The following is a 19,152-nucleotide window of genomic DNA, read 5'->3' as shown; positions in this document are numbered from 1 at the left end:
AGAGGTTTTTAGGTAACTGTTGGAAACCAGCTGAAACAGGATGTGCTTGTTTGCATCAGTGTTACTGTTTTTATGAAGGCTGTTAGTGCACTTGTATTTGTCTGGGCTTCAGCCTAGCCGCCTACACTCTGAGGGACGTGGAGCCTGCTGTTGGAAGTAGGATGGGAGTGAAGAACTGACTCGGATTGTTTTTTCTTCAGGTTCTCCTGGTGAAACCAACTCCAATCTGGCTTGAACCAACTTGTTTGGGCCCTGTACAGGTAGGCACGTCAGAAAGTCTTGTAGCAAAGAGGTGCAAAATTATATGACATGTTAGTGGCATGCGTTCTTTCTGCTGAAGAGTTACGGGAATAACAGGTGCAAGCCAGAGGGAAACTGAGGTCTAAAGCACCGACGGATTTGAGACAGGACATGGAAATTGCTATCTGAAGGCAACAGATGTAGTCAGAGGAACCTGAGTTCTCTGCAAAGTTAAATATTTTTTATTTTCTTAATGCTTGTATTTTATGTGACTAGAATATTTAAAGTTGTTTTGCTGTATTAAGCACGAAACAAGGAAACAGTTGCTAAGAATGATTTCTTAAGTAGTCTATGTTTTACAGTAGAGGTTCTCCTGTTTTGCTGTCACTTTTGCTTATACCTGTCAAAAAACCCCAGAAATGTGGATCACAGATGTGCTAGGCTTTTCCGATCTCTCCTTTTGATGTGCCTTGTGTCCCACAGATTCTCTGGCTTTTTTTTTTTTTATTATTATTCATTGCTAGATGGAATATTTCAGCTGTACACAAAGTGAAGCAATCATAGTTATGCATAGTTATTGATTAGTGCTTCCTAGCCATTTTCTAAAGGAGACAAATTTACACAAGACACTCAAGACATTCATGATTGATAACGTGTATTGGATTTCTCTTCGTTTGGCAGCTGTGCACAGAGGCACAAAACTCTGGCCCTGGGAAACTGAATTCTTCCTGTGTGTCACCCAGTCCTACATATTGAAAACAGCTTAAAGTTGAGCATTGGTGTTTTTCTTGTGCTGAGTTAGTTTGAAGTTACATGTAGAATAAGGAGTTATCTGACTGGAGTCAGTGTTTTAAATAACTTCTGCTAAAGAAATTACCTATAACCATAAGGAAAACTAGTTTGTCTTTGAGCAGTTTTCAAAAAACAAATTGAAAGAAGTTACTAGAGGGAGAAGGAGAGGTGACTTTGCTTGTAGATGTATGGCTATAGAGTTAGGGGGCAGAAGTAATTGAGTAGAGAGGACTCTGTGATGTAGCAATGCACAGGAGATGCCTATGTCTTTTTAGAGGGAAGTTTCACGTTGGTGCAGGCCTTCTAAGAGAAGAACACTGTCCTTATGCAGCCAGCCAGCTCATTTTTTCCATGGTTGTGGAAAAGAAAAAGTTCTTTTCCAAGAGCCAAAAAAACATTACTAGAACTAATGACGTAGAGAAGATTTAGGGTGGTGACCAGTATAGACTACCTAAAATAATGTTAAAAGTTAGCACAGTACTCACTCTGATTTTTTATTACAGTATCTACTAAATTTTAGCATAGAAAATTTGTCCTAGGAAATTTACTTAATGTAACCACTTGAGAAGCCCAAAGAATCACGGATAATGTCTGCAGAACTATTAATTGGGAAAATTTCTACCTTATTTACGTAGCTGTCATCTTGATGTCTATCTGATCATAGTGTTAGTAGTGGATTAGTGGAAGCAAACAACAATCATAATTTTCCTAAGGAGATCTCTGAGTACTAGTAAGCCTTGATTTTTATCCCTGACTGACCTATCTCCGGACTGACTTCTTTGCATGTATTACTGTTATATTCATATTCACCATCCAACAGTCTCTCGCAGGGATGGGCTGATACATCAGAAGGTGTCCTTCCTTCATGGCTTCAGCAGCCCTCGATCTGCAAACAATCTAGCTTGTCAAAGATGTATTTGGGCTGATTTGGTCTGTTCAGGTCAGTGACTTCAGGACTACACTCCTTACCCTGTTACTGATGTTGAACAGGCCAGGGTATAGTAGTAATCTTATTCAGGCATATTCTTTAGCTCGCTGCAGATGTCAGGTTATTTATCTGTGTAGCTCGTAGTGGAATGAGGTTAAGCTAAGTGACTGTGCTTTATGTTTGCTGTGGTTCAGCTGATGTGTTATAACTTGTTAAACTTAAGTACTGTGATGCTGAGCTTTTATCTTTATAACCATGAATGTAGTATATCTGACTGTGACAGGCAGGTCTTCTGAGCCCAAGAATGGCATTTCAGCGCTTTTCATGTGTTTAAGATTGTGTTACTATGCTATTTTAATTCTAAACAATACTTAAAAAAAACCCAAAACCAACCAACCAAAAACCCAACTGTTTTAAAAGTGTTGGTTTTATAGAGTAATGTTTGGATTGGATAGAAAGTACTTGTTGTATCTGCTCTTTGACATTTGCTATTCTTGATCAGTCCTTAATCTCACTCGCCTTTTAAAAAGCATCACAGATTTTAGAAAGGATAAGCTGCAATTCACTCTGCCCCATACACAGGTTAATACTACAATGTTACTACACTGAACTAAGTCTTACTTTTATTTGGTTGCTGGATCTTTTAAAAAGGGAGATATTTCTGTGATGAGGCCCTAGTCAAACATACTGCAGGAGCGAGTGAGTCTTTATACGCGGATTTCAATTATCATGTGCATTTTCATGTGAAGAGGAAACTGCAGTGTTAGGAGTTCTACACTTTCTCATGTCTCAAGATGCAAATTTGTTTCAGATGTCATGGCCCTGTTGAAGGGAGTCACAACAGACAAGTAGAAGTCATGGTTTTTCACTGGGCTAGCTGGTTCTTCAGGTCCCATGCCTGAAATGCTGTGGCTGGAGCTTCCTGGGTCTCCTATCAGCTCATGAAGGATAGCTAGCAGCTACCTGTAGCAGCTACTCTGTGCCTGCTCTTTGCATTTGCTCTCCCTTTCCTTTCAAAAGAAATGGATATATGGTTCTGTTTTGCGGCAACATGGAGTCTCCTTTCTGCTACTGAACCTGGGCTAAATATTTCTGCAGTATTCCAGTCCAAGCAACTGAAAGCTGATTGGGGTGCAGCTGCCTTGCTGCCAGTGGTCAAAACTCACTATTCAAGCTAGATTTAAACATTGGTGAGGTTTCAAATAATCCTAAAGTGGAAGTCCTTCTAATTGAGTTCCAGCACTTGAACTTCTGTGTTTGTGTCTTCAAACTTCTTTCTGCTAAATCATGAAAGAGCAGAGATTTGCAGTGATGGTTACTTAGTTTTAGAAGTCAGACCTGAGACTTTCACCTAGTCTTAAAATGTCAGCAATTGAGCAGTTAAGGAAAACATTGAATATCATACAGTTTATAATTCCCAAAACACTACAGAGGTCCACAGCTGCTTTAAAACTTAGGACCCTGCCCCAGCCTTGGGACAACACAATTACAGAGGGTATATCTTGTCAACATAATGCTTCTCCAGATAGTTTCATCCTAAGGTGTTTTTCTGCCTTAGTTTTCTTTGCAAACATGCCCTTCCTTGGTTTGATCTTCTGACTTAGTGCTGCACTGGGAGACTGATGTGGATGAATATGGACCTCTGCAGTAAGATGGGTAGGTCTGTACCTCTGCACTGTCATCTTAATGTGTTCACTGTATTTGCTGAACTTAATCTAAAGGAGTTCCAGTTTTGTAGTCTGTGTAGCTTCCTGTTCTAAGTGACATTTCTTCAAGAAATACATTAAAGGATTTCTTGTAAACGCAAGAGTTACTCCTTCAGCACAAATTTTACATTACTTAAAAGAATGCCAGGAGAAAACTGTTCCTGCCTTTGATTTTAAAAATTACACCTACCTATAAGCATATTTTTCAAGTACGTAATTAGCACTGAACGATTTTGTGGCAGCTCTGTTTTAATCATTTGAAGAATGACAAAGCAGATAGACTTGGCAAAATACAGCAAAATGACTAACAAACTAGCTGATTGATTTTGTGTTTTCGCCTGCAAAGAGACGTGAGTGCTTGATTGTGGTGCGTGTGTTCATGAGTGGGACGTTACCTTTAATCAGCCTCAAGCGTACAAGTCTCACCCTTTTTTAGCACCCATATGTCAGTCTGTATGCTGCAAAAATAAATTATATTTTGTTTGTTGAATCTGGAAACATGATAAAAATTTTCCAAGAGATTGAATGCTCTTTGGATGTTTAACTGTGGAATCTCTGTCTAAAATAAACATACCAGTTTAATTACTTATCTGAAAATTGGTTTTGTCTTTTTTTTTTTCTTTTTTCTTTCATTTTCTCATTAGGGTTGTTAGCTCTCCAGCTTGAGAGCTTGAGGGGAAAGAAGAAAGAGTAACAGTCATTTCCTGAATTGTCTCAATTTTGTGCTTGCAGATGATAGTAGGAGCACTCTGGGACCTGATAGCAGTTCGGATATTAGCTTAGAGACATCCTGCTCTGCACCAGCTGCTCTCAGTGCTCTCACAAATTGAATGCTAAGGATGCTATCCAGTGGCTCATGTCTTGCTGGGATTAGTTTTAGGCTATTTTGAAAAACTAGGGCTGGTCTGCTTTGGTACACAAAGTGGAGTATGTTGATTGTTATGTGAGCTGAAGGCAGTTTTTCATTCTGACTGGTGCTTTATTCTCCACAATGCTGCATCTAAACCGGATTTGTTTTGTACTTCAGCTGTTACTGCCTTTAGTTTAAGAAACTAGGCTGAGACTGGAAGATCATAATACTGCTCTCTTATCTATGTCCTTTTTCCCCACCTTCCTTCACTGCTCTTCGTACTGTGAGAAAACTGACGAGTAAGAGATTTCTGAGGAAAAAGGAGGATAAGCAGCCGCTGGAATTTCCAGAATGTAAAGAAGTGATCCTGTTAGTTATCCCTTCCTCCTGTATTTGCCATCCATCTCCTCGAGAAAACCCTGTACTTGGTAGCTCCTCCTGATAGTACAAAAAGCAGTGTGTGGACTCAAAGGGGACAATAATAGGCAACTGCTTCAGACAGCTGTGTTATAAATTTCAGGGTGTTGATAATAGAGTATCATAGGAGGCTTAAACTTTGCAGTACCCATTTTGCTTTTTTGGTGGATGTGTGGCTTCTGCAGAATGAGAGGACAAACCTGCCATGGTACCTTTCCAGGCCTGCAGCCTGTGCAGTAAAATATCCTGTGGAGATTCTGCATAGCAGTTCTTCTGGAGTTACTGATACTTTTCTTCTCATCGGCTTTTCTGTCAGCACCACACAATTCTGAAAAATGACGCTAAAGCCAATCAGCAGTGCGACACTTGGAGAAAGCTGTAGTGACTATAAAGGAGTATTTCTGTCATGAGCCAAAAGCCCGGGGGTTTCAGGGATGGGTGGCCCAAATCAGCATCCAAGCTCGACGTGTTGGATGTTTTGTGTAACTGAGCTACAGCATGCTCAGAGATCATGGAGGATTTGCAAACCTCTATATTGCAGCTTCAGTAGCCAAACCTTTGAGCATTGCTTAATGCCAGGCCAGGAGTTTCTGATCTGTCGTCCATGAAGCAGTGGAAACTTCATGGTATTGCATTCCCTTTATTCGTTATTATTGCCTTTATTGCATTAAAGAGGCTAAGCAGACCTTAGATACTTCATGTTAAGTAGCACTTGCTTTGATGGAAGAATTTTTTGCATCATGGCAGATGGTTAGTCCACTGAACAAGGAAGGCTTGATTCAGGGAATTACTTTTGAAGCCTCTGATAATAGAGTTGTATGGTTTAGTGTCTTTCTTGGGTTCCTGCCACTCAGTCTCAAACTTTCAGAGAATGATAGGTTCACATCGGAAAATGCCATTGGTCAAGATATGATTAAGACGTTTTTCCAGACTGAAGCCTGCAGAGGTCTGCACAGCTCTTCAGACACCTATGTCAGTGGAAGGGGCCTTAGCACTGTGAATGAGTGCAGTTAAGTACAGCAAAGTCTTAACAGCCTTAAAACTCTCTGCCTAAATTCAAAACAGGGGAAACAGAGCTGAAAAAAGTTTCGTCGTTTTTTTTTTTTCCAGAGACTTGTCAAGCATTTTTTTTCTTGCCAAACAGTACTTTTATAAAGCTTTCATGATGATCTCTTCCCAAGTCCTTTTGTCTCCTCTCTCCTCCTTTACTGTCACAGCTTTCCCAGGCATCTGGTTTTCTTGTGTTTGCTTCTGAGCAGCCTGTCAGTGAGGCAGCTCACTCCTGCAGCTTACTAACGTGTGCCTTTGTCTCTGCCTAAATCACTCCTCTCCTGAATCCACCTCCTTGGATCTCCATCATCGTACCGTTAACCGTGCTGATTGACCTGTCCTGCCACGCTTTTCCCTTCTCCGTTTCCTATTCTCTAAACCAGTTTGCCCCATTAGCAAGCTACCACAGTGCCATTAGCTTCTCTCCTTTCAAGACCATATGCTAGGAACTGCTCTCAGGTTGGTATATTAACTGGAACTTGTATCCTCTCGATGGTAACATCGATCTTTGCCTTACTGAGAGTCTTGATTCCCCAGCTCTGACTTTTCCTGTTTCTGTCTGTCATCTTCTAAAAACATCTCATACCTCACAGCCAAATTCTTCCCATCAATGTTCTATTTTGAGCTCTGCTTTTACTGGATAGTCTCCGTATTTAACTTTAGCACTTAAGCCACTGCAGCATATCTATATATCTTCTGCAGACTTTTTGATTTGTTGGTAGACCTGGTTGGGGCATATGAGCTCCGGCAGACTTCATCCCCTCTGCAGTTTTAGAAGGAAGGGAGTGCTTTCAGAGAGGTGATTCCTGACACCTAAGTTAGCACCTTAGCTCCTGCTTAGCATTGGTGCTCTTAATTGCACTCTGCCAGTCTTGTTTCTGAGAAAGTAGAGAATTCAGTGCATTTTCTGACTCTCCTGGGTATTCTTGTTAATGTAGGTTGATGTAAAAGTCTCCGGCCTTCGCATTGCATTTAAGGGATATGCATGGATTGTACGCATTTTCAACCTATTAAAGAGATTGGAGGCATTACAGAATTTTAAACCATGACTTCTTAATTTCTGTTCCTAAATATTCTTTTATTCCTGGTTAGTAGGCTGCATCTGTAGGAGGAATCAGTAGATTTGTTTCTTTAATGCAATTTTTGAAGTTCACACTTTTCTTTCTTCTTTTTTTCCCCCCACTTAATGGGAGATTTTTCAATGAAAAACTTAACTCTGCAGACCATGTATTTCCTCTTTTTAGTACCCAAATTACAGGTTTTTAGCCCATAGTGATATGGAACATTGGAGTAATAAAGCTGAAAAGGCTTCTTTTAAAAGCAAACAAACCAAAAGATCACAAGTAAGATACCAAAAATATATTTGTTCCTGTGTGGAAAGCTCTTTATGTGGGTTAAAAAAATGATTATTTCCTTATCACTCTATTACATAAGCTATAATTGCTACCAATTTCGTGCAAAGTTTGTTACTATTTGTAAAACGGCTCAGGCAGGTCTCCATTATATTTTTTGAACCTGCAATCAATTATTTTTTGGAGGAAGAACTTGGGGGGAAAGAGTGGGTAGAACACATGCACCATTTTTGTACAAAAAAAGACTTGCACTGATTAGCTGCTATTTAAGTTATGGTCTATAAAAATGAAGTTTAAGCTCATTTATATGAAGCTGACAAAGCATCAGGTCCTTTTGAAATAGTGTTTGGTTAGTATTTGTGTGGTTTCAAACTATTATATGAATTCCTAAAAAAGGCAGACTGTTTAGAAACACTGCCTAACAGGTGCTGCTTGCATCACCCTTTTTTAGATCCGCTGTAAAAAGACAGACACTCACATTTGAAATTGGTTTAATGTGAGGCTAGCTTTTACTTGCCTTCCTTCAATTTTAGTGTATCCGTTTCCTTTTCCATCTTGACTACAGCTGTTACACTGATTACAGCCTGTATATTTTAAGAGTCCTTCCATAGTTATGGGTGTGCATCATGTAGTTTCCATACTCTGCTATGCCTGGTTCAAGGCAACTGCAGCTCCGTGCTGGTATTTGCCCTTACTTGTGATTTCCTCACTGAACCAGTGCTGTGCAGTAGTTAACTGAGCTGAAGATAGTTCAGTAGCTCTCAAGCAAAATAGATGGTTCTGAAGCTATAAATGACTATTCTTTCTATTAGAGAGAGAATTTCTTACTCAGATTGTGTTGAGCTGACACAGATGAAGGCTCTGTCTTCTTTCTCTTTGCTCAGTTTGATGTCTTCATTCAATCAACAGAGATGAGTATACTGTATTCTATTTCAGAAGCCCTTTCATGGAGAGTTATTAGAATTGTTTTTCCCAAGAGAAATTAACAGAGAATTAACGCTATTTTGGACTATAGCAATCAATAAAGTATTTTTACTCTACTTGCCTTTATGACTCTTGCTGACTTATGCTTTTATTGGTAATCTTGTATTTATAGCCAGCTCTTTTCAGTATGTCTTCTTTATCTCTAAAATGATTTCTTGAGTGTTTGAAATCCTCAACCTGCAAAAGTGAATGTACTTTGGAGCACACCTTTCTAGGAATGTGAATGTAATTTATTAAGTAGTTCTTTAAACAGTTCTACTTTGATTAGAATAAACCTCACAAGATTTGGATGGGGGATAACTGGATATCTTCCTTCCAAAACTAAGCATTATCTCAAAATTACTTAATAATATATTGAAAGAAGGCTTGTCCAATATTTACTGCACTAATCAGAGCTTAATATTCAGTTCCCAAGACTCTTTGGGTAATGTCAGGCAAGTAATGAATAAAATCATTACAAGCTAAGTGAGGTTGGCCCTAGAAACTTGTGCCGCTAAGCCTCAGACTCCATCTGCTTCATTCTTATATTTGAAAGAAAACTCCACAACAAAACACAACCACCCACTGCACCAAAAACCACTCCAAAACTGATGAGGTGGGGGGAGGAAAACCTTACCTTCCTCTTTTTTGGGTTAAAAACTGTGAGGTGATCTGGAGAATAGGTAATGAGGATAATGTGACCTGTTGTTTCCCAGATCTCCAGATACATGCTTTGTCTCTATCCTGACTCTGTCTCTGGTGCAAAACGCATCCCAACAGACCTGTGTTTTTCACCAAGCTGATCTCCATGTCAAGGAAACCTTGGATCTGTGACCCGGGTGGGGCTGGGAAGGGCAGGGGCAGCTCCCCATGGTGCAGGGTGGCAGGACCTGTGGTCTGTGACCACTGCAGGCCTCATCAGGCAAGTGCAGGAGTAGCCATCAGTTCCAGATGGATGAAGTGCATCAGAGACAGAATTAGAAGAAGGTGGAATTAGGGGAGGGGAGGGTAATAGAAAATAAATGTTTTACTGCCTTTTTGTATAAAAGGATGGTGCCAGTACTCTAGCCAGTTTAGGCTGGTGGAACTGAACTATGAACAAGGTTGTATGTGGAGCTATGCACATCAGTTCTCTGCATAGCAGGAATCGTTTATTGACTTAGATGAATCTGTTCAACTACTGAATTAAGGTATGCCATACATTTGATGGGAAACTGAAGAGATGAAGGCTTTGTAGAATCATAGGATGCAGATGTCAAAGAACTACTTTTAAGTAGCACAGTTACCAATGTTTTCCATTTAATCATAATTCCTTAATACTGATCATGCTTCCTTAGTACAGACACACAAACAGTATTAGAGAAGGTTGATGAGACTCTAATAATGCATTAAACCTGGTAATCAAATGATGCAATGTCTTCAGTTATTATGTACCCAGTCTAATTCCCTTCAAATTCAAGTAGTTAAAGTCTTTTCTCAAAACACTGTATGATGCAAACATCTGTAATCTCCGGTCTCCCTTTAATCCCCAAGACATCCCATGCAATGACACCCTTTACCATACTAGGAAGAGAAAATAATAGAGCAATATAGCAACACATATTTCTGGATTATATAAAAAACAAATTAAACTTGTTTAAAAAACCCAAAACAACAACTCACAGCTCTGATATACCACCTGATCTTCCAATAGATATATAGAAAAAGACATCATAACTGGTGGAAGTACCCACAAATGGTGCACAGGGGTCTGTTTGGGGCAGTCTGTGTTTTTATGCACCTGAAGACAAAGAAAATGGTTTATTTAATAAGGAGATTCTGAACATATTCTTTTTTTACTTTTTACCTTTTTTTTATTATCTGTGTAGGTTTGCTGGTTTGTAGTTGACTGTTCTTAGAATAAGATATGTAGCCTTTGACATTAAGATTTTTTTGAAACCATTTTAAAACATTGAGGTGCGACTTTTTGTGAGCTTTTTCCATGGCCTAATTTTAGGAAAAATCCCAAATGATCTGAAGTCAATTAAATTCTGAGTGTCAAAATTTAGATTAATCATGAAAGAAACGCTTCCCTTACCAACACTTCTAATAAGCTTTTCCACCTCGGGCTCCCACTGGTCTGAATTCTGATACACAATCCAGTGTGTACACTACCTTAATCTTTGAATGGTCCCATTGAAATTTGGTGGCATTAATCTGGGGAATAATTTACAGTGCACCACAAATAAAGGTTGGATTGATATGTAGTGACTTAAAATTTGTGAGCTTGCAGATAACTCTTTCTGATTGGATTATTACGTAATTTATTTTGAAAGAAGAAATAAAGAATTTTGAGAGAGAAAGAAGAAAAATAGTTTAACCATAGCTTTTCTTTTTATTAGATCTGTTACTGGTCAACATACATTTGGAGACCCTCTTAGCTTTTTGCAAAGTGCTCTGTTACACTATACTAACAACAGGACTTTTTTTTTTCTGTGGCAAAGGCAAAGAATGTCAAGAATAGGAATAAGAAAATGTGGCCCTTAAACGTGTATAGGTAGGCAGTTCCTTTTCATGACCTCACTAATGAGGAACATAGCAGAAGATGATTTCCCCGCTAAAAATAGCAGCTAGTTAATTTGCAAAGGAGTACAGATGAGTTGAGAAGACAAGACAAAGCGTTAGAAATCTGTTGCACAAACACAGAAATCTTGTATTACAGCTGCTCTTTCTTCATGCAGATGAGGAGGAGTAAATTTTATGAGAAATGTTGCAGAACAGTCATCAAAATTGTCCAGCTTTACATTCAGTTTTACTGTGTTTTGATTCGGGTTACCCAGTGCAGCAGATGGTACTGAGAAAACAATAAATCTTTGCATTGACTTTCTCCAGCATTGACAATTGTTCTTTCTGAAGCATTTGAAGAACCTACCATTCATGGATCTCAAAGACTAGCATGAGATCCACAAGTCCTGCATTGTGAATACAACAGGAAAAACTTCACTCAGAAAATGTACAAGAGTGTATTGAATGAGCAAAAAGAGTGAACGTAGACAATTCCCACCAGAGTATAGGATTTTGTTAGACAGTGCAAAGACTCAGGATATTTAAATCATGCAGTAACATGTGGTTGCCTCAAAACGAGTTTATGCCTGGGTTTGGGTGTCTCTTTTGTTAGGGTTTGTAGATCAATATTCAACTGAAGTTATTGTATCAGTGCAGAAAATAGGGCACACTGGTTTGAAACAGAGAGCTAATTGTGCGTTACGGAGAAAAATATAGTTTAGAATTAGAAATTTGTGTCTGTGTTGATAGAACAAATTTTAATATTCTTGGTAGCCTAGAGAGACCAAGTGTTTTCTGATGTGCTTTCTCTGTTATCAAAAATTATCTGTAAGGCATGTATGTAACATTTGAGATCACAGATGCTTCCACACTTGCACCATATAGTTTTTTAGGAAAAAAAGCAGAGCTGTGAATATAAAGAGAATGAGATCGGGCTCACGATAATTACAAATGGTGCGTCACTTGATTATCAGGTTTAATGTAACATTAGGGTCTTGCTGACCTTTTCTGTCAATGCAAAACATGGGCAGATGTTGGCATTAAAGAGGAAAAGAGAACAGAACTGGATAGATACGAGCAGGCCAGCTGCCAAAAGATCAGCTGACACTATGCTGACATCAAGTGCAATCTGGGGAGCCCTTCTTACCCAAGCAAGCCTTCGCAGGCAGCAGATGTATATCGATGTCTGTATACGCAGGAGCCGCAGCAGGGTCTGTGAACTAGTCTCTCATCTGGTCGGTACATCTTTGTTGCTATGAGATATATTTTTCTTGTCTTGTTTTGGCTGATTTCTCTGATCTTAGTCTCTTAGAGTCTTGTTTCATTTGCTGAGAAGAGACCATAAAGAGGAAATGGGCATTTAGGTTGTCTTGTGCATTTTCACCAGATGGACAGAAGTACTTCCCTCTGAGATCCATGTGCAGTATGTTACAGGCAGCTTGTAACCTTTTAGTCGCTTTCCAGTGCAGGATATGTAGCTTTGGATTGTCATGAGAGAAATAAAAAATACCTTTTACTTGGGTCATCATTGTGGCAGTAACTTGAGGAGGTGATCTCAGTGATGAGATACACTTGTGTAGTGTAGTGGAAACAGTTTCCCACAGCCTCTTGTGAGTTCCTTTGCTAACTACACTTGTAGAGATGAGTTTAAGATGCTACTGAGACGTTGATGGATGATGTAGTGATGGTAATGCAAAATCTCTTGCAGCAGTGTTTAGTTTCACAGGCTATACTAAATTCCTGTTCAAGATTTCATTCGCATCGGTGTCAGTTTTTGGGATTTTACTTCTGCTGGGGTAAGAAGCTTCAGGCTTTCCCACTTTTAGACCCAGGATCCAAACTGGTTCTACTGCAGAAGGTCCAACTCAGGAGACTGGTAAATTGGGCAACATGGAACTGCTGCCTACAGGAGCTGTATCACTTCTGATTTGTAGACGTGGTCATGTGCATTTTACACAGTGCATGCCTCATCTTGGTGTGTTTTATCTCTTTGAGGCCTTCAACAGCTCTTTTTTTTGAGTCATCTTTGATCCAAATCTATGCTTTTAGGTGGACAGCAGCACAAAATGGGATGTAGATCTACAATTGCGTGACATACTTCTAAAACGAGACAAACAAACACCACCACCACCTGCTACCCAGAGAAAAACCCAAAACCCCAAGACATTTGAAGCATCTTCCAGTTTTGTCTTTGGTTTTGCCTTTCTCTCTGCTTGTGTCATAGATGCCATTTGGACTGTTGCCTTGCTGTTAATTTTTCTGTTTAAAATCTCAGGGGTCTTGTTTTGGTTTTTTTGGTTGCTGTTGTTGTGGGCTTTTTTCTTTTTCCAGCCACGCTGTGGATTTTAGCATTCTTTTGCCTATTCAGCCATTTAAGATGCAAAAACAAAGCCTTGAAAGCTTAACAGGAGCAAAGATTCACTTCACTGTCATTAGTAAATTGGGGGAAAGGATGGGATTCAACAAAAGATTTTCCAAGTGATAGCGATACTGATTTCCAAGTGATACTAGTGGTTTTAGGGGAAAGTGTTTAGTTCAGTGTATCTTCTTAGACACCAGCTATTCTTTATCCTCCTTGTTTATGTTGTCTCCATGACCATGCTTCAAGGATTGTTTTGCTCAGCTTGATTCCTTCTCATCTCTTGATCCCTGCCAAGCCAGTGTTCTTGGCTACTTTGAGATAGGTGTAGAGGTAAACATTTGCCATCAATAGTATCAAATTCGTTCAGCAGCTTTACTAACAACCAGATACAGCACTGAACAGTGCCATGCATGTACTTGGGTTGGATGGGTGGGCTTACTTTTCATTTAATTTGGCTTTGCAAAAGAAGGAATTCTTTAAAAAGACAAAAAATACAGAACCATGAAAGTCATGCTTTGATACGAGCTTTTCCATGAGAAGTCTCAACACAAATCTGTTTATCTGGACGATAGCCAGCTGGACATTTGCTAAGTATGAGGAAAGATGTTCTGCTGTAAATGCTTTGACATAAACCAAGTGCCTTTTTCCCAAACTCTCTGAGATGTTTACATGAATGGCTGTTAAGCAGGTCTACACGTTTTAATGGCACTGTTCCTTGAGCCAGCAGCTTCTTTTGACAATACTCTCTTGATTCATCCCATTTGTTTCCATGTGGTTGACCTGCTGGCTCAGTAGCACAGGGCTTCATCTATCTCTTTTGAAGGCTGGATTTGCTCAACGCTGCAACTGCTTAGTATAATGTGCCTTTCAGAAATAAAGTGTAGTCAGTATAGCAGTACATATCAACACTGTCTGGCGTTAAGTGCCTAACTTTTGCTTCATGATGCGTGCTCTCAGTTCTATGTGGTGGGGAGTCTGGCAGGCCTGAGAAATAAATAGGTGATCAAATTGCTTCTTCGTGGTGATCAGTGCCCAGCAAGATGGATATCTGTGGGGGAGGCTGCCAGAATTCAACCCTAAACCCGCTGCTGCTGTCTATGATGCAGCTGTGCTCTTTTCCCATAGACGCTTCTCCCTACTAAACTGGTGTCAAGCACGTAGGATTTCTGCTCACGTGCATCCCATAGTCCTTCCTACAGCTCTTTTATCTCGCTGCATTTGAGACCAAATTTAGCCTCCTCAGGGCACTTAATGAAATCAGAGGCACTTTGCTATAAACTTGTGATGAATAGATGGATATTGCCCTCTCTCAATACTTGGGTTTTAGAATCTTTCCTGGGGTGTTGAGTTCTTCCCGTAGCCTTGATGAGAGGTGTGTGCCCACAGATACGCTGTAGCAGCACACCGCCTGGCACACCGCAGCATTGGCCTGGCTTGCAGAGCGAGCTTTTGCATTCGAGATAAATGTAATTACAGTGAAGAAAGAATTAGAATTGCCATTCTGGGAGGAAAAAAAACCAACCAACAACCGAAAACAAGCCGCCAAACAAGATTATGTAGAGGAAGAAATGAAACTTGCTGCTGAAAGAAAACCCTGGGACAGTCTGCAGGCACATAGAGACGCCCAGGCGGCGAGTGGTGCCTGTCTGCGTGACAGAGAGCGGGAGCGAGAGGAAGCCCTGAAACTTAAACTCCTCCTGCAGCTCTGCATCTGCTCTGAGTCACTGGTATGACTCACACTGACAGCGTTCCTGCTAGCTAGCCTTCAGATGGAGCAGCTCTGGCAGCAGCAGCAGCAGCGGGTTTTATTATTGATTACCTGCTGCAGCAGACGGTTGCGCCAAGATTTTTTTTACGAGCGCAGATGAAACAGAGAAGGCTCTACTGAGTACCGTTGTTGCTATTATTGTTTTCTTAAGGTAAGAATGCCTGTTATTTACTAGAGAAAGATACCAAGGGGAATTTAGAGCTTGTGAAGGCTGAGTCTCTTTCTGCTACAGCTTATTCTCAGAGGATGCTGCTCTTGGGAGCTGCGTTGCTGCAAAGCTTTGTCTTGACTGTTTGCAGTGCCATATGGAGAATCGTATGGCTAATGGGCAGTGCGTGTCCTAGGAAACAAAATAACTATATTCTCATTCATTGATGTTATGTAAGGCATGGCAGCCATGTTAAGGACAGACCTCTTTCGAAGAAACAGTGCTGCTGGACGGTAGGGCAAGGAAAACAACTAGTTTTTAAGCAGCCCTCTGTTCTTTGGAGAGCGCTGCAGTTCTGTAGTTCTTACTTAAAAGTAGATTTACTGACTTCTGAATTTCTGTGTTAATAGAATAAAAAACAGTGGCATTAGAAATAGCAGAATAATTGTTTACCTTTAGGATCACAGTGTTGTTTTGCTTTCAGCATTCAGGTTGAGAGTGTGCGCATGCTGTGATCCGTGCAGTGCCTGGATGTAAACAGTTTCTTCAAATACTTTACGTCCAGATATTGAGGTGGTTTTCATTTTATGCCACTATAAATGGCATAAAATATATGCAGCCTGTGTATATATCCTGTTGTCACAAGTGGCTATATGCAAAAAGTGGGACATAGTCTAGTTATTATTGACATATGCAGAGTGGGTAAAACAGGTTTTTGTAGTGGCTTTACTGCTATTTTATTCACTCTGGTGCTATAATTTTAATGTAGTCTAGACTGTTATCACTAATTATGCTCACATAGACTCTGCTGCATCTTGAGCTTTTGCTGTACTCTTCACAAGAGATTTTCTAAGTTAAGGACTCTGGTTTTGAATGGCAATAATGAATTTTCTTTTTCTTTCTTCTTTCCTTTTTTTTCTTTTTCTTTTTTTCTTCCCTTAGCTCCCTGATTTATTTTTGATTTGCAAGGCAATGTCCTTTTAAAGTGCATCTTATAGTGAAATCGGCAGCTGCTTATACTAACAAGGGAGCCTGGTCACTTCTGTGTGTTATTTTCAGAATGAGAGAACGAGGATATCTTCAAAAACTGATCATTTACTAGCTCACTTTCAGCTACTTGAAACTACCACTCGTTTCCTTGTGGAATTTATATTAAAATGACCACTGTCTTCTCCTCTCAAAGAAATATGGTGCTGTAGTTAAGGTCATTTAAAAATGGCAGCATACTTTAGTTTCTTCTGCTATTTGCTGATTTATAGCATTTGCTGGTGCACAGTGTTTTCATTGCTATGAATTAACTAGATTTGGTGTTACTTTCTCTTTTAAAAGAGATTAGGTTTCTTAATAAAATGGAAAGTAAGGTTTGTTAGTGCATTTGTAATATGTTTACATTTCTTGTGGCATCCAACATAGTAAACTGTAGAGTGAGAGAAGCTTTTAAAACAATCTCACTCACAGATGTCCATCTCCCAGAGCAGACTCATTATCAGGGTTTATGTTTCTGATATAAAATATTTCTGATGCAAGCTAGTTTAAACAATGTCAGGGTTGGGTTTAGGACTCCTCGCTAAGAAAGTTGTGGCACATGGCAGTCTTTCCTGCCCTTCTCAAATCCAAACAAGTCCAAATAAAATAGTCTTTACAATCTTAAATTTTCACTGATTTGTATCTGAATTATTGTTTTCTGAGATTATGTGTCAGAATTGTGTTTACCTTCATGTTTGCCTTGATATATGTATGCATATATATATGAATTCTGTCAAAACAGAACAAATAATTTGTTGTAATAAAACTCAATTATCTTCGATCAAGTTTATATAATTTCTTTATTAATGCATTGTGGGCACAGTTAAATAATTAACAGTTAACATTTTGATAATTAACAGTTAACATTTTGAAAAGAAATTTCAAGAACATGCTTAACATGTAAAAAACAGGATGACAGCCCCTGAACCAACACAACTCTAAAGACAGCCTCTCCATCCTACTTGTCCATAAACTCTTTGTGCAAGTGCTGGCCACCAGAGAGAACTCCCTCTGATTCATCTCGTTCTCTGCCTGCTGCCTGCTATGTCCCTCTGTCTGCTGCTGGAATGCCACTAAGTGAAAAAGAGCGTCAGCTGAAAAAAAGAACAAACAAATAGCTGGACAGTTTGCTTTATGTGAGTTGGAAAGCTCCTGAGAAGAACTAAAGCAGTTTTAGTGGTGATTTGTTGTGATGTTATCTTGATGATTGCATGCCGCCTTTTAGGTATATTAACAAGACACAGCTGAAACGTCAGTAGCCAAGGTAGGAGAGATTTGTGCTGGGAAGTGATCATAACTGTGTTAAGCACAAGGGAAGCATTTGCCTTTGATCCTTCTGTGCAGGGGGTTTGTAATAGGTGTAATAGGATTTGTCGCAGTCTGCCCTCTAGGCACCCTGAAAGTTAGGTTTTGTTGCTTTAAGTTGGCTTTGCATCAGGCCATAAAGGCAACATACAGCACAAGCTGTTGGCACAAGCTGTTGGGACCGTTTCGCCTGTACTTTTGGCAGGACTTGAAGTGTGAGAGTTCATGATCTCCTTGGCCTTTCTTTTCTATAGTAAATGGTTCGTTAACTCCAGTGAACCCAAGCAGAAAATCCAACTCACTGTTCTCCCCGCCTGTTCCTAACCTACAGGACATCACTGGTGCTTGCACAGCTGGTTTTCTCATCTCTGCATTACTCCAGAGCCATGGTTTGTTATCTCTGCCCTCGCTGAAGCTTTTGCGGACTTCCTGCTGAAATTTAAGCCCTCTTTTTCCATTCTCACTTCAGCTGCTCTGCTGTAACCTGTTTAATGATTCTCTCCCCTTGGTAGGTTTTCCACCTAGGCAGGCCTTAAACGGTGCAAAGCTGCAAAGCTCGTGTAATTCAGCTCTTCCCTTTTGCTCCTGTGCCACTTGTGTTGCAAACGACAGGTGAGGTATTCGTCTGTCCTTTTATTTGTTTCCTCCTTCATAAAACCTGCTACTTTTTTCTGTGGCTTCTTTCGAAGCCGTGCCCTAACTGTGTTACTCTGAGCCCTTCGTCTGCCTTCCTGGCACGTTGGAAGCAATGCTTCTGGGTTAACTCTGATCTCTTACATGTTCTGCTTCTTTGGTCCTTGAGCAGAAGTTTTGAAACGGGCACCGGCGTCGTCCTTGTGCGTCTACCTCTCCCTGCAGTGGCAGGGGGAAATGACTCTGCAGGAAATACAACTGTTACTGTGGGTAGTAAGAAGAGAAATGAGAGGCATGGAGAAAATAACGTCTTTCTCCAAAATTCTTGAAGGTCTTCAGTGGGAGGAAGCACCTACTCTCTTATTTTACACAAAAGCTATGTCAGCAATGATTTATAGCCAGCCTTGCTAACTGGCTGGTGAAGAACTTAGGGGAAGTCCAGTCTTATTATTGAAACAATTTACGTGAATCATCTTTAACATGCGTGATTTTTGGATTATATTACAGTTTTATGTCATGATCAACCCAAACTGGAGCACTGCTGTATCAGATGCTGAATTTTACATAGAGTAGAAAATGGTCCGTGCACTGAATAATGATTTTTTTTCACAAAAAAACAGTTGCCATATTTTCTGTGGTGATTTGCTATTTGACACTAGACTCTCTGAAAGAGGACTCTTTAGTATATGAAAAAGCAGTAGTATATATATATATATATATATTGGTGTTTGTGTAGCACATGGTTGCGTCACAGAAAAGCACAGTATTTCTGTTTTCAACTCTAAATTTGAAAAGAAGAGAGGGAAAAAGTTTGTTTGATTTGTTTTTTTTACAAGTTTTGAGGGTTTTTTTTGCATGTTAGAAATAAGCCCCTAGAAACTGGAGTTATATTGGAATAAAATCCTTGCATGTGAGCAGTATGAATAGCACTGTTTGAATACTAAATACATCTTACTTGTTGGACAACTCATCTTTTTATTTGCTTGATTTTTAAAAATGACAATTTTTTACATCAGTTGTTTTGAGGGTCTTGTATTTGTACATGTGTATAAACCTAGAAGGTTTCTG

General features: G+C 39.7%; 1 protein-coding gene across 3 annotated transcripts in view; it reads left to right on the top strand.

Annotated features, from left to right (window-relative positions):
- The window catches only part of INPP4A (inositol polyphosphate-4-phosphatase type I A), a 132,843-nt gene that overhangs the window by 20,812 nt on the left and 92,879 nt on the right, over positions 1-19,152 (top strand). For all 3 annotated transcript variants that reach the window (XM_086619311.1, XM_086619302.1, XM_086619294.1), the window contains exon 2: positions 201-260. The gene's annotated coding sequence lies outside the window, so the exon portion shown is untranslated. The remainder of the gene's footprint in view (positions 1-200; positions 261-19,152) is intronic.

Source organism: Tauraco erythrolophus, chromosome 1 (assembly GCF_009769465.1).
Source record: "Tauraco erythrolophus isolate bTauEry1 chromosome 1, bTauEry1.pri, whole genome shotgun sequence".
In the NCBI taxonomy this organism is placed as follows: Eukaryota; Metazoa; Chordata; class Aves; order Musophagiformes; family Musophagidae; genus Tauraco; species Tauraco erythrolophus.
Note: the sequence above shows the minus strand (reverse complement) of the source record. Positions and strands in the feature narration are given on the sequence as shown.